Consider the following 16123-nt stretch of genomic DNA (forward strand, 5'->3'; position numbering starts at 1 on the left):
TGCACAGGAACATTGGAACATCTGCCATTTTTTCCAGTAACAACGCAAGATTAGGGTAACAAGAGAAAACCACAAAGTAGAAACAGATCAGAAACTATACTGTAACCGACACTCAAACCTCTAAGACTGTATGCAGCCAGAAAGAGAGAAGGGAAGTGATTGGCTATCACAGCTTTGGGGCTGGGGTCTGCATTATGACTCCGGCTGCTGGAATGCTTTCCCTGGCCGCTATCTCCAGAGACCATAGGATCCAGAGATCTGTAAGCTGGTCAAAGATCCGTCCAGGCTGTAGGCTTGTTTCCCCCAAGAGAAGATGCCACAGACCCAGAACCCCCTCGGCTTTCGCCTGATCCGGGCAGAACCAAGAAACGTCCCCCACAAGGCACCCCTGTGGAAGGAAAAGGTGCCGGGGTTTGGAGACCTGCAGTGACGGACGGGGAAGAGGGAGATGGGAAGGCCCCGGAGCCATGCACTCGTACCAGGGCCCTCGCTCTCCTCACTGGATGCGTCCTGCCTCCTGCTGTGCCCACCCTTGCATCGCTCCGTCAGCGATGACAGCTAAGGCTCACAGCGAAGGAAAGCATGAAGGAGGCCCATCTCCCGCTGCACAGAGCAGGCTCCATTGGCAGAAGGGCTCCACGCCCGATGCCACCGCGTGTGCTGGAGAGGGGTTTCCCCCAGGCCAACAAGCGATTCTCGGACACCAGCTAGGTGCCCTAAGATTCAGCTCAGTTCTGATACAATCCACTTAGAGATCCCATCAGACTCCACAGGTTAAAGGCTCAGTCCTAAGCCCCTTGTGGGTTTTTAGGAAGGCTTCATTACATTGGCAGGATTGATCAAATCGCTGACAGCTGGAGATTGAACTCAGTCCCCAGGCTCTCTCCTCTCCCCAAAGGTCAGGGGGTGGGACTCAAAGTTCCAATCCTCTAGTCCAGTCCCCTGCTTGGCTCCATCAGCCACCAGTCCCCATCCTTAGGAGTGTTCCAAGAGCCAGCTCATTAACATAACAAAAGACACCTTTATCCCTCTTATCACTTAGGAAATTCCAAGGATTTTAGTAGCTCTGTGCCAGAAATGGGGACAAAGACTAAATATACCTTTATCATAAATCACAACTTCACAGCCCATCCCCTCTTCTCAGACATGGATCCGTTATAGAAAAACAGTCTTGAAAGGCAGAAGTACAAGTTACTGGCATATTACTAGAATCCCATTCAGTCACTAATAACTATCCGGTCCATCACATCCCATGAAAATGTCTCCTATGGTGAGGCCACTCAGATTTGCAGGCTACCATTCAGTCCTGTCGGGTTCCCAAAGCAGGAGTGGCCTCAAGGGTACACGCACCCTTCTGTGCATCTGGGATGGTCCAGCTAAGAGACCGTATCGCCTCTTGCTCAGAGCCTCTTCCAAGATGTTAATGTAATATTTGATTTCCCCCATCACATAGCCCATGTATTCAATCCTTTAGCCATAGCTACTATTTTTTCCTTCTCTCGATTTATCCCCCAATTTTTCCCCCTTTGGAGGGACATTAGGTATGGCCACTGTGCTGGTCTCAGTTGCAAACTCACTTTCCAAACAGCATGTTGTCCGTTCATCTTGAAACTGCCAATCGTCAACCAAGCAGCTCCTTGTTGTCCAGATGAGAGCTGTTCCTGCAGCCCCATCCACAGGACAGTTGGTTCTGGTGGCTCCTCACGGGGCTCCAAAGGCCGTCCTAGAGAAAAAGAGGCTCCCCGCTCGTGGACGCAGCGTGCTCCTGTGTGAACGATTTCCATGTGATTGTGGAACTCTTCTGGGCACGGCCTTCCTGATTGCAGTGTTTCTCTGACATCACCCAAGACATTAGGAGTATCTCAGGTGTCATGATTATTTTACATCCTGGAAACTGTCTTAATCAGTGCCCAAGAGCAGGCTAAGAATTGTCGCTCAAATGGTGGACACTGGCCAGCAGCATCCGCTATGTGGGAACTTTCTGGTCCAAAATCCCCCGGTCACTGCTGGGAGGCCGTTGGCGGTCACTCTACAAAAGCGCCTACGCGAGTTGTGTCTTTCCACAAAGACACGGCTTTATTCAATCCTGACGATTAGCATAACTGTAAAGCAGCTTCAGGATTCCAAACTCAATGACATTTTGCTACCATTTAACTTGGCTCCATACTTGCTGATGAGGGAACAGAAGGCAAGCTGAGGACAGACCAGAATCTACACCCCACAACTCTGCGCCCCCCCCCCCAGACAGGAATATATGTGACATTCCTCAGGCACTCCCGGCAGCCCTAAAGCTAAGGCAGGGAAAATGAAATAGTGAACTTATAGAGATCACAATCCTGCAAGACCGGAGTCTCCCTCCGTTGACAACTGTCTTAGCGGTCTACAAGAACAAAGCATTTCTATTAATAACCTAGCTTCCAGAAGGGAATGTAGATACAGTTAAACGTCCTTATAACCTGCAGCCCATTGACAGATACTTGAAGCTGGCAGAGTGTAATGTTCCTCCAGGAAGTTCCCAGCTATGTTCATGTTAATGCCTTGCTAGAGGGAAAAGCAACTTTCGCTGGACAATGGCAAGACCTCGGTCATCCTGTGAGTCCTCTTTAACATATGAAAATTCTTTTGAAACCTCCTTTTTCCTTACCTCCCCCAACCCCATAGTATATAATCAGCCACCCCTCACAACCCGGGGCAGCAGCTCTTTCTGCCCACGGGTCCTGTCCCCGTGCTTTAATAAGCCACCATTTTGCACCAAAGACGCCTCAAGAATTTTTTCTTGGCTGTGGGCTCTGGACTCCAGACTCCACCCCACTGAACCTCACCTAGATTCCAAACCCGCATCATGTGTCCAACAAGCAAAGTCCAAAAATACAAAGTCACACCCCCAAGATACAACAGGGGTAAGAAGTTAATGAAAGCGGCATGAAATCGGTCTGTGAGTGTGCAGCCGAGATGAGGCTTCCGTGCAGTGAGGGTCAGCTCTCCACATTTATGCTTATTACGTTCAACGGGGGAGCAGCTCGGTTATGTTCAGAGCCTTTGGTGGCAGCTGCCTTTCTCATGTGGTCAGACGGGAAATGGTCAGCGTCTGGAGAGCCTGACAGTTCACTGCAAAAGTCCTCCCTTTTAAAGGGCTGTGATCAGCCTTGGGCCTCTGCAGCTTTCCTGGTGCTAGTGATATCCTCTCTCTGTTCTTCCAGGTTCACATGGCCTCACAGGTTATCAGTCCTTAGTCCTGCCAGTCTGTGCTGGCTTTGGTGGTATCTGGCCATGGCTGCAATGCCCTTGGGCTGCTTGCGTCACTGCTTGACATGAGTGACTCCATCTTGCTCTCTACAGAGGGGCTCATGGGCTTTCACCCTAAGCCCCAGTCTGCAGGAGTACAGGTGGCAAACATGTGTCCCATGTGAGTGGGATCACAAGGGTTCAAAGGCAGCGAGAGAGCTCCCACCTTCCGTAATTCAAACACGGCCTGCTTTTGTGCAGGTCCCCACTCAAATACAGCTTTCTTTGGGGTCGTCTCAGAGACGGGAGTTAGCAAAATTCCCAGATACGGAGCATGCATTCTCCAAAATCCAAATACACTGACCAAACGCTAGCTTCTTGTTTGGTCCTAGGGATGGGCAGTGACAATTACTTTTAGTTGCTTGCATGACATCCCAAGTGGCTCCTGCCCAGGTTATTCCTGAGAGTGTCACTGCTTGAGGAGACCCTTGGGCCTTCCTGGACTTCCTAACCGGGACTAGTTGGTCCTGTACGTCACCCTCGCACTCGAGTCAGTCCCAGCCTGATCTTCACTGTCCGATCTCTCATAACGTCATTACCACAGCGCGTGACTGCTCCTGAGCCCTGCAGAAGTCAAATCCTTTCTGACCACATCACTACGGTAGCTGCTGAGTTCAGATAACCGGAGGCAGCACAGTAAACGTACGTCAAGATCCTTCTCGCACGAAGGCAGACTGCGGTGGGCTCCTTTCCAAGACGAAGAGAAGAAAGCGCTTGCAAGATCAGTCACTGAGAACCAGACTCCTCTCCTTTAGTCTGTTGTGTTTTCTTTTGTCCTTTTTTTTTTTTTTTTAAGATTTCATTTTTAAGTCATCTCTACACCCAACAGGGGGCTCGAACTCACAGCCCTGAGGTCAGGAGTCACTTGCTCCACTCCGTGGCCTGAGCCAGGCAGGCACCCCTAGCCTGTTGTGTCTGCGTGGCTGGAGTCGCTGAGGCTCTCCAGTCCTCAGTGGTTTACTCTTGGTCACCGTGAGCCGTCGCTGCTCCCACAGGGCACACAGGGCTACTGTGAGGAGACTGTCGCTACCACGACTCCGGTTTCTAGCATGTCATGAACCAAAGGGGTCAGCTCTTCTTGTCCACCCGTATTCTACACCACGTTCAATTAGCCACCTCTGGGGGCTCAGGCAGTTCTCGTGCTTTCTGTAGGGCATCTCCGATTAACGCTGGCCTGACGGTGGGCTCACAGGCCTTCTGTCCTAACCATCAGCCAAGAGAAGGAGTCCGCACTTGGACATAGTATCTACCCCATACATTCAGGTCAACAAGATGCCACCACCTTACATCAAATCTGTTCGAAAAGAAAAGCCCAGTTTTCATCCAAACTTCCCCCTTAACCCCATCGAAGGCTGTATCTCCGTAGCCTCCTGCTCGAACCTGGGCCCCTGTCAAGACTTCAGCAGCACGGTTTGGAATCACAGCGCATGGGCTCCTGCATCAAGGAGTCCCTGAAAGCCCTCTTCTCCCTACCCCACCCCGGCGCATCTGCTAAGGGCTCTCTCTGGAACTGCTGTTCAGGTTTCTAACGGGGAAGGTACAAAGTGGCCCCTCAGTCCCAGCGTTTACTAAAATCTGCGCAACAGGCACATGCGGCGGCTGGCGACCCGGTCGTCCGCAAGCCAGTCCCACAGGCCTGCCCACGCTCTGTCAGCTGCTCATCGGGGGGCCGCCTGGTTTTATAAGGGGGGAATGAGCAGTCCCCCTTCTCAGGTTAGACACACCTCGCAGCGGCTTTTATCCAGTCCGCGCCACGGGCTGTTCCCTCGGCACAACCGCTCGTGTGTCTGGATCGGGAGCAGCCGTGTCAGTTCGCCCAGTGACCCCACCTCCCCAGAGAGGGCGTCACACTCCTGCTGGAGGAGATCATCGAGAAGACAGGACTACCTACTGACCCACAAACTAGATCCGTTGGGTCAGAAGCTCCTGACCCCTCCCCTGACCTTGGAATGTATGTTCCCCACGGTCCCTGTACGAGGGGGCCCTGGACCCTGTTTTGAGGCCATCTGGACAGCACACGTGACGGACCCCGCTAAGGCCTCCCTGTGAACCTGGGAGATTCTCGGGGGGTGGGTGTGGAGATCTGCTCACCGTGCAGCTGCCCAAGGGAGCCTTCACGGACGTCCCCTTGCTTATGAAACCTGCTGCCCGCCAGGCTTCGGAGGTCCACCTCTTCTAGCAACCTCTCCTCGCCCTCCCTGTACGGAGGCCGGTTTCAGATTTCACCCAGAGAGCTCCTGAGGTTGCAAAGCAATAATCCATAGTTTAAGGGTTCAGTCCCGTAAGCCTGCACGTGCACCCCACCCCCATTTCAGACACCAGTCCCCAGGTCAGGTTTCTACCTGGCCTTCTGACCAACTGGCCGTAAATCAGAGCCCTCCCTTGTGTTCAATTAATTTGTAGAGCTGCTAACAGAATTCAAGAAATCCGTTTACTGACTAGGTTACCATCTTATTTTAAGTAGATGTAACGGGGAACAGCCAGACAGCAGAGATGCAGAGGGCGGGGTGCATGGGAAAAGAGCACAGAGATTCCATGCTCTCTGGGGGCCCCGTTCTTCTGAATCTTCAGCTGTTCGTTCGCCAACCCCGAAGCTCTCCCAACCTTGTTCTTCTGGGTGGAGGCTTCATTACACAGGCACGACTGATGACATCCTCTCCCGTCCCCAAAGGTCAGCGGGTGTGACTCTAAGTGCCAGTCCTCTAATCACATGGTTGGCTCCACTGGAAACCTGCCCCCATCCTTAAACACGTTTCAAAAGTCACCTTATTAACCTAGCAAAAAACACGTCCAGTGCTCTCACCACTGAGGACATTGGAAAGGTTTTAGGTGCTCTGGGCCAGCGCCAGGGACAGGGACAAAGACCACAAATGTATTGACTATAAATCACAGTATCACAACTGGGTTGATCATTCACAGGACCATAGTGACCCAAATGACCTCTTCTTCATTTCCAACCCTCAGCAGGCTCACTTGACCCAGTGTGGAGAGACATTTCTTTTGCCAGGTCCTCCCTCTAGTTACGGGGCAAGGCTACTGCACTTTACTGGGATTGCTCAAACTGGCCACAGGGCCCTGGACAGCACTGACATGGTTACTTAGACATAGAGGAGAGTCTCACCCCCAGACACCCAGATCCTTCAGACTCATTCCCCTCCGCTCCTTCTACCCCAGAAGGGTCTCCCCTCCAACAAATTTCCTTCAACAGAAAAGGTTGCCCGCTCCCTCCCCTGTAAACTCCTGGTCCATCTTTGCCCGTTAAGGTAAATAGAAAGGTAAGCCTTTCTTGGGAGTTATGAAAACTCGGGGCTCCTGGTTACTTGCTCTCTGGATAGCCATTCTCTAAAATCCCACCCTAAAACTAGCACTCTCCCAGCTACAGCCCCCCTCTGCTGTCCACCCTCCTGCCACACACTTGCCCCGTGACCCCGAGCCCGTCCTGGCTGCTCGCTCTGCCCCCGTCCCTAACCTCCAGGACTGGCAGTCAGCTAAGCACCTACTCTAAGACACTGGCGGCCCCCCCACCCCAGGGCCTGTCCCACTTCCCAGAGAATTGCCCCTATACCACCTGGTGGTCCACCGAGACAAGAAAAAAGCACAAGCCGTTTTGGCGCTATGAGGCACTGGGGTCCAAATCAGTGTCATTCTAGGAAATCCCTGTCAACTCTCTGAAGCAAAGTCCTTCTACCTACAAGGCATTGCCAGTAAAACAATCAAAGGTATACAGACCCACTCAGATGTAACTGTTAGGACACTGACCTCAGCTTCCTCTGGAGGGGGTCCCCCGGCCCGCTCTTTCCAGGTGTGGGGGCATTGACACCACCAGGGCACAGAGAACAATCCCAAGCTCTTAGCCTTCCTGGTGGGAAGGCCACGTGGATGCCGGCGACTCTCCGTCCCCCGGTGAGGACAGAAAGCACTCCTGAATATGGAATCACATGGGCAATGAAAGCCAAGGCCCTGTCATTAAAGCTGTGATTGACAGGAGTCACGAAGCCGACCATCTCCCATTGTCATGGCCCCATGTGGCTGGCACTCAAGCCAGTCACTAATGATGGAGCCTCACCATGGACTGAGGTTCCCCTAAGGCTCTGATTCCTAGTCTTACAGAACTGACTGAGCACATATGATGGGTGCAAGAAGCGTCCTTCGCAGTCACTGATGTAGTTAATATGTTCTGTTTGTTCCCCGACAGAGGAATTCCAGGCCCAGTCTGGAAGGGGCTGCTTTTATGCAGTTCCCAAAGGGATGTAATTTTTAAATTTTTTTAGACAGAGAGCGAGTGGGGAGTGGGGAAGAACAGAGGGAGAGAGAGAATCTTAAGTAGGCTCCACACCCAGCGTGGAGCCCCACACGGGGCTCAATCTCATGACCCTGAGATCATGACCTGAGCCGAAATCAAGAGTCAGATGTTAAACTGACTGAGCCACCCAGGTGCCCCCACAATGGGAGATTCAAACGGCCCTACGATTATATGTAACCTCTGCCACCAGGATTTAAATACCTCACAGTAAAATGTATTGTTTGGGGCACTCCACTGATGACATTATGCTGAGAGGTCCCTCTGGGGGAGGGCGTCCCTGGGGGGGAGGTGGTCCCTGGGGGGGAGGTGGTCCCTGGGGGGGAGGGGGCCCGGGAGGGGGGGCGTCCCAGCAGATCCGCACAGCTGCACAGGCCACCTACACCACACGAGCTGAGCTCCAAGGCCCAGCCTCATCTGTCACGTCTCTGGGCCTCACCTGGTTCTCTAAGGACCGAGAAATTCCCCCAACCTCGGGCAGGAATCCCTCGCCCTTAAACCGGCCACTAGCCTCCCACGGGCACAGCACCGCTCAGCCTTCTGTTCTGAAGGACGCCCTCTCCACCCCTCACGACTCCTCGCCCTCCAGACGCAGCGCGCACGTCTGCCACCTTCCACCAGCGCCAGGCCCCACGGCGCCCTTGGCAGCTGCCCCGCACACAGCCCAGCACCCGTTAGGCCCCCAGCTCGGCGTTCCCACTCACGCCCTCGGCCGCACCGGACTAGGCCTCGCGGAGTCTCCGGAGCAAACACGAGTCCACCTGGCTTCCTACCGGTTTGGGCCTCCGCGCGCTCAGTGCCAGCCCAATACACGCCGGGGAGCGTCCGCTTCTGGAATCCCCCCGGGCTCTTCTGGAGACCGAGGCCCCGCCCGGCGCCCACCGAGGCCGACTGTGAACACGTTCCGACTGCCTGAGGTGACAGGCGCCTCCTCGGTGGCAGGGGGCCCTCAGCACAGGGCTGAGCCCGGCGTCCGAGGCCTTGCCCTTGCCCCAGAGCCTGGAGAGAGTGACAGTGGCACCCTGCTTCTCCTGCTGCTCCCTGGGGACCGACCGTCTGCGGTGGTCGGAGTCTCGGTCAGCGCCGGTGGCACCACCGTCACCCGGCAGCAGCTCGCTGGGGGCCGCGGCACCCGGCTCGGCGCCGTGCTGGTCCGGGAGCGGCTCCGGCCTCGCCCCGGCGGAACCTGCCGCTGTCGGCCTCACCTCGAGACGGCAAGACGGGGCGTCCGCAGCTCCACACTTCCACACGCGCCTGGGCTTTGCTCTCGACCTGGCGGTTTGCTCTGACCCCCGGCCAAGGGGCGGCTTTCCCGCAGAGGGCAAGCCCATCGGGTCACCCACATGGGCAGAGGCCCCGGTGCCCATCACTGTTCGTGACACACACGCACCACTCCTCCTAAGGCCACGCTCGGCAATACCTCGGACCCCCCTCTCTGGCCAGCACCCACCCTTCCCGGCTGCTCGCGAAAGGGCCGCACAAGCTCAGGTGGCAGGGGATTTGTGCCCGAAGAACCCGGGCTCAGGCGAGGGACTCCCCCTCCCCACAGCGGCAGCCAAGCTTGGCACAGACTAGGGCATTCTCTGCTCCCCAACCAGACCCTGGACACTATCGGGCTGAGGACACAGCCCCGGGAGACCCACCACACTCCCGCTGGCAGACTGACTTCCGTGGCCCCTGCCGCCCTCTGCTGGGGCCTCCGGATAGGCCAGCGCAACCCCGATGCCCCCCGGGACTCCTCTCAGGGAACCCTGCCCAGAGCCCCTCCTCAAAGCAGGCCATCTCCTTCCTTGTCAGCCCTGTGCCCTTGGACCACCTGACAGGACAGACTCTGACAGGCTGTCCACGCTGCCTGTCTGGAGACTGAGCAGTGGACTCTCCCAGCACAGTGCTCCTTGCAACTCCTACGCTGGCTCCTTCTGGAGACCCTCTTCAGGCTCCTTTGAGGCAAGTGATCCCTGAGGCGGATCCAAGTCTTGCCCAGACTGTCCTCTTGCTTCTTGCCCCCTGGGCCTTCACACCCCATGTACCCCACACACCAAATGTTATAGCCCCCCACGCCGAGTTCCACTTTTCGTCATCTCTGGCGATCCTCAAGCTTCCACCCCTGGACAGTGTCCTTTTTTATTTGTCCTGATTCCACCCCTCCCTTCTGGAGGATTTTCCCAGCAGTTCACCGTCCACTTCATACTGGTGAGCTCATTGAGGCCGGCAGCCCAGGGTGAGGCCCCCATCCCTGAATCTCCCCCACCCCCAGTGCTCCAGGGTCAAGCGCCCATGGAGTTCGTGGGAGATCACTTCCTGGGGAGTCCTGACGAGTGAGCCACCTCCCTGCCAGCCGCTCTCCCCACATATGGTGACCATGAGGGCTGGCTCATGAAGCTAAACTCCCTGCTAGTTCCCAGGCAGCAGGAACCCTCTCCCGGGGACCCACCAGAGACATGGTTTGGGTATCCACGAGAGGGAGAGAGAGGCTCTGCCTGGGAGCCACGAGCCACACTCAGGAGTGAGGGCACGGCGTGAAAGCTGCAAGGCATGGCCATCCCCGCTAGAGGAGCTAACGCAGCAGTCAGTCCTCGAACAGGGGCCCGGGGAACTGACAGGGCTCACTGAATGCTGCCGCGCTGTGCTCTGGCTGATCTTGGGCTGTGTGTGGCCTGGGGGCAGGGTGACCGGCAGACCCCCAGGCTTCACCATCACGCAGACACAGTGCTGGAGCGGTACCGTTCCGGCTCGAGATTGCACCACAGAATGGAAAAGCCGGGAACGTCTGTGTTCCCCCCACCCCTGCCAGTTTCTGCACCGCACATGTGGCTGCGAGCTAACTGGCCCTATGACTGTGTGTCCGAGACCTTGTTGATGGCCCCCGATGTGAAGATAGTCCACAATACTGCCTAAATCTCCGCAGCCATTCCCAGGGCCGCGGAGATCGCCAAGCTACTCTCCTGGCTGGACTGGCAGTTTGGGGCCGTGGCTACGCACTGGGTTTCAGACTTGTGCCTGTGTGATTCTCACAGGACTTGCTACTATAATCTTAATGTGAGCGTACTTTCTCGGTTAAACGTGCTCTGGCTCCCGATGCTGCTCGCGTCCGCTGCAGGGCCTCCCGGGGGCTGAGCGCGGGTTTGCGGTAGGCCAGCGTCTGACGGCTTCTGATCGCCCAGCCGCTTCCAGAACGGCGATCTCAGATAACCCCCCGCCAGCCTCTCTGGATGAGGAGCCAGACTGCCCCCCACCCCCGACCCCCGGTCTCCTTGGTTTTAGAGATCTCTGGTGGACTTGGAGAGCGGACCCTTCGACCTCACTTCTCCCTTCTGAGGCTTTCCCTCCCGCACTTGTTTTAAATTCACTGATAAAGAGGGAGTCCTTGAAACCCCGGGCCCTGGCGTCACCAGTTCCCCTGGGATGTGGCTGCTGCAGGGGTGAGCTCCCCGCTCTGCGAAGCCAGCCCTGCTCACAGAGGAACAACTGTTGCCCCACCAAGCCCACGATCCAGATGCAACAGGAGAGACCAGTGTGGGACAAGTGCTAACTGCAGGCCATCCCAGGTGCCCCTGGGAGCGCGGAGCAGGGGGCGCACCTGACCCTGCTTGAGGCAAAGGAGGCCTGCTACAAATCTGAGATGCCCAGACGCCAGACTGGGGAGGTGACGTAGCCTGCTGGTCACCGTCCTTGGTTTCTTTTGACTGTACAGACTGAGCAGGGCCCCTGGTAGCGGTCCCTCTATCCCGCCCCGGGGCTGCCAGCTGAAGGAAATGCCCTCCACATGAACGCAGGGCGGGGCAGGACCCCGGAGGCCCCTCCTTATGGTAAGTGCATCCACGTGGCCTGGTCCCTCGGGTCCCAGCAAGTGGCCATCGGCAGCTCAGGTCTGTAGCGGCGCCTGCCACCCCCACCCTGGCCTGGCACGGGGAGCCCAGGTGAACCTCCGAGCCCTGCTGCGGCCCCTCTCACCGGCACCTGCTCTCCTGCTTTGCTAGGAGGGTGCACCTCCCGAGCCCCTGGGCCTGCTGCCTTCGGTGGCGCATTCCCTCTCCGTGTATTCCCTCTCCCAGGCCCACTTCTGCACCTTCTAACCCTTCCCCCACCCCTCCCCCCCTTGCCTCACCCCTCCCTCACCCCCAAGGGCAACTCTGGCGTTTCTGCCTCATGCACTGTGGTGCTGCTTTCCATGCTTCTGGGACCATCCTGGCAGCAGGGAGGGGCACCATCCCCGGGGGCCTGGCCAGAAGCCTAAATCTGGACCCCGGAAAAACGCTCCCCAATCAGTGAAATCTCCCTCCTCCAGGGCGAGGTTCTGCCCCTCTTGCCCCAGCACCCTACCCCCACCCCCCCACCTGGCGTCCAGCCCCTATCACGTCCACAGGGCCCTGCAGCATTAACCCAGCCAGTCCGTCGCGCCTCTGGGGTACAGCTTCCTTCCTCTCTTACCAGTCCGGGCACGGCATCACAGCCAGAAGTGGACGTGGGGCCGAGGCTGGGGGGCCTGCTGTCCTGCAGGGCCTTGACCTCCTGGCAGGCCTGTGTTGGCTGAGGTCAACCTTGCAACCGGGCTGTTCTGTGATTCAGTCCTGGACCCAGCCCTCGGTGTTCTTTGTCAGGCTGATACAGGAGGGGAGCGCCTCTTCCCGAGCTCCCAACAAGGCACGACGGCTTTCACAGTGAGCTTTTAATTGCCTGAGAATCACTCTCAGCCTTTTCTTTTCCCAGAAACTTAATTGGGCTTAGCAACAGCCACGCCATTTCACGGTTCTTAGGGTTTCTGCCTCCCTCCAGGTTTTTCAAACTCCTGATACATGGAACCGCCTGGTGAATTCTCTTCCACCAGAATACCACCCCAACTCATCAGTGGTGAACATTTTAACTTCCTTGTTACCTTGTGCTGGGGCGCAGAGGCCAGGGGTCCGCCCTGCCAGCCAGCAGCCCCTGGTCCAGCTCCAGAACCCCATCCTGCTTCTACTTCGCGGGGCCCACTCCTAGCTGAGGCTCCACATAAAGAAAGCTTATCAGAGGCCGCTCCCTACCTGGTTCAGGAAGGACTGGACGCAGCACTGGGCAGAGGGAGAAGCTAGGTGAAGAGATTGGGCCTTTACAAACCCGCTGACCAATCAGCGGTGTGGGCTGCCTAGAAAGGAGGCATGCTTTCCATGATTCTCTTCAGCTGAGGAAATCCCCAGAGAGGACTGACCGCTGAGGGCTGCCTGCTGGCAACACTCCCAGCACCTGGGGTGTCCATTGTCCTGATGTAAACCGCCCCAGGCTCCAGCAGGCTATGGGTGCCGATGCTGGCTGATAGGTGGCCAGTGACTAGTGTGACATTGTCCCGATGTGAATGACAACATTCTTGTCTGATCAATTCAGATGTTTCAGTTAGGTAACCTAGGAAGCAAGTTCACCTGTGTCGGGACAGACAGAGGGTGGGGAGCATGCCTTATGTCAAACACGCCTACCTTGGAACAAGAATACGGGGCAGCGATCCCGTCCCCCAGAGGGTCTGCTTGCAGATGGGGACAGACTCCCAGTTCAATATGGAGTGTTTGCTTGACTGCACCTAACTGCAAAATGTATTTTTGGAACATGGATATGTAAATCAGCCTTTTCAACCGTAATTTTAATGAAACTTAAATGCGGATCAAGTATTCCTTTAGAACATTTAGCATCTTACTTGGGATGCGCTGTAAGTGCAAGTTACACACTGGATTTCAGAGACCACATATGAGAAAAAGAACGTGAAGTTTACCATTAATAATTTTAAAACATTGATTACATGTTGAAATGATAATATGTGCATATACTGGGTTAAATAAAGTAGCGTAATAAAAGTAAATCACCTATTTCTTTTTACTTGCTTAGTAAAGCTTCCAGGTAATACAGAAGCTCTTATTTGGCTTACCTTCTATTTTGCACCCACCGAGTTAGAATGAAGTCAGAGGCAGCCATGCGGTTCTCACACTGGCCACTAGGTGGCAACCTTAACCCAGGACTGCGATTTTCAGACTCCAGGAGGCAGCCTCCCCCAAGATCAATCTTCAGGGAAACCTAGAGGAAAATATGGAGATAGGGAGAAAAATGGGAGAGAGACCAGGGAAGGGAAAGGACACTCTGAACCGCGGGCAGTGTGTGGCCATGGCTGTGACCAATGGTAGGAGGCTGTGGGCTCAGCTCTGGGAGAATAAAATAGAAGTGCATTGTCAGAATTCTGTCTGCTCCTTCCCCAACTCCAGTGCTTTGGGGCAATGGGTACCTGCCCCAGGCCCACCTAGGACAGCTAGTGTAGATGTTCTTGGATAAATGGATCGTGCAGAAACTCTGTGCTGGTAAGGAGCCAAGGAGGACAGAAAGACCACCTCCATGGCCCCACCCCACCTCTTCCAGCCCCCTCTGGGTACTGCTTCTCCCTGGGGACTGAGCCCCAATGTAGCCCAGAGCAGTCTCCTGGTGGGTTGTGTGCCCGGGGCTCACCCACTGCTTCTGGGTCCTGAGCTCAAAGGCCTGACATCCATCAGGGGCTTTGGCCTCTCTCCGTGTGTTGCTGGACCCAGTACTCCATGCCCCATGGGAATACACATTCCTACACCGAAATAATGAGAATTCTGAGGACCTCAGCTCCTTCAAAAGACATCCACAAACGGGAATTACAGATTCCACTGGAAACAGTTATGAAGGGAGAAAAAATGGACCGAGACTTTTGGCTCAGGACCTGATCTCAGGGTCAGGAGAGCGAGCTCTGCGTCAGGCTCCTCGCTGGGCATGGAGCCTGCTTAAGATTCTCCCTCTCCCTCTGCCCTTGGCCCCTCCCCCACTGCCTTCCCCCCTTCCTTGCACTCTCTAAATAAATAAAATCTTAATTAAAAAAAAGAAATTCGATGGGTTAGAAGGTAGCTTAAGAAACTCTCAGAAGGAGCCGGAAATGGAAGGAAATAGGGAAGGATAAAAGGGGAAATGCCAGTGCCTAGAAAAAAGCGTCCCAGAAAACGAGAGGAAGAAAAAGCAGAAAAGGATACAACTCTTTGGGAGAAGAAATTATGGAGATAGATTCCTCAGGTCAAAGGAAAGATTAAAAAAAAAAAACAAAAAACTTAGATTGGAAAAACTCAAGGGTGCAACCGTATGATTCCATTTGTATGAAGTTCCCAAAGGGCAGAGCCAACCCAGTGACTCCGCAGGGGCTGAGGAAGCCCCACACTGGAGGGGGGCTTCGGGGACTCGGTGCTGTTCCCGGCTCTGGGTGCTATGGGAATGTGTGCTCATAAAAACTCATCGTACTGGAGCGCCTTGCTGGCTCAGTCGGAGGAGTGCATGACTTGATCGTGGAGTTGCGAGTTTGAGCCCCACGTTGAGGGGTAGATTGTACTTAAAATTTTTTAAAAAGTTCATAAACTATACACGATTTGCGCTTTTCCTTGTGTCATTTTTCGATAAAAAGCTCACTGGAGCAAGAGAGAACACACTGCCACATAACTCATGAGTTGAAGAAATCATAATGGAAACAGAAAAACTTAGAAGGATATATTATATATCAATATTTATGGGCTGCAATGAAAGCAGTACTTTGAGGAATATTTAAAGTCTGAAATATTTATATTAGGAAAGAGGAAAGGCAGAAAACGAATGAGCCGTGGAGCCAAACTAAGATGTTAGAAAATCACAAATAATAAACGCAAAGAAATTAGGAGGCTAGTGTTAACACTGATACCAAAGCCACATGAAACATTACAAAAAAAGAAAATTGTAGACCAGGATCTCTCATGAGTATAGAAGCAAAAGTCCTCCATAAAATACTAGCAAACCAAATCCACCGGTGTACTAAAAAGATTACACACCGTGGGCAAGTGGGATTTATCCCAAGCTCACACGGGTGGTTGAACCTAAGAACTGGATCAGTAGAATACACCATGTTAACAGAACGCATAAAACCCATACGATGATCTCAACTGATGCAGAAAAAAACCTTTGACCAACATCCTTTCATGATAAAAAGCACACAAAACTAAGACTACAAAAGAACTTTCTGGATGCCAAGGGGCATTTATGAAAAACACACACAGGTAACGTTGTATCCAATGGTGAAGGATCGAAAGCTTTCCTCCTAAGATCAGGAGCAAGACAAAGACGCCTGCTTTCACAACTGCTAACAAATATTGTACTGGAAATTATGGCCAGGACAATTTAGACGAGAAAAAAAATTTAATAAAAGTCATTGAACTTGGAAAGGAAAAAGCACATGACATGATCTTACATATAGAAAATCCCGAAGAATCGACAAGCGAGCAACTCAAGCTGGTAACTTCAGGAAAAGCTGCAAGGTGCAAGAGCAACAGGCAAACATCAGCTGAGGTTCTGTCTACCTGTACCTGTAATAAACATTCTGAAGAGGAAATTAAGAAAGCTATTCCAGGGGCGCCTGGGTGGCTCAGTCAGTTAAGCAGCCGACTCTTGGTTTTGGCTCAGGTCATGATCTCGGGGGCAGCCCTGCATGGGGCTCACGCTCAGTGTGGGGTCTCCTTGAGAGTCTCTCTCTCCCTCTCCTTCTGCCTC

The sequence above is a fragment of the Ursus americanus genome, chromosome 21, assembly GCF_024610735.1.
Source record: "Ursus americanus isolate L20-20 chromosome 21, mUrsAme1.1.p, whole genome shotgun sequence".
NCBI lineage: Eukaryota > Metazoa > Chordata > Mammalia > Carnivora > Ursidae > Ursus > Ursus americanus.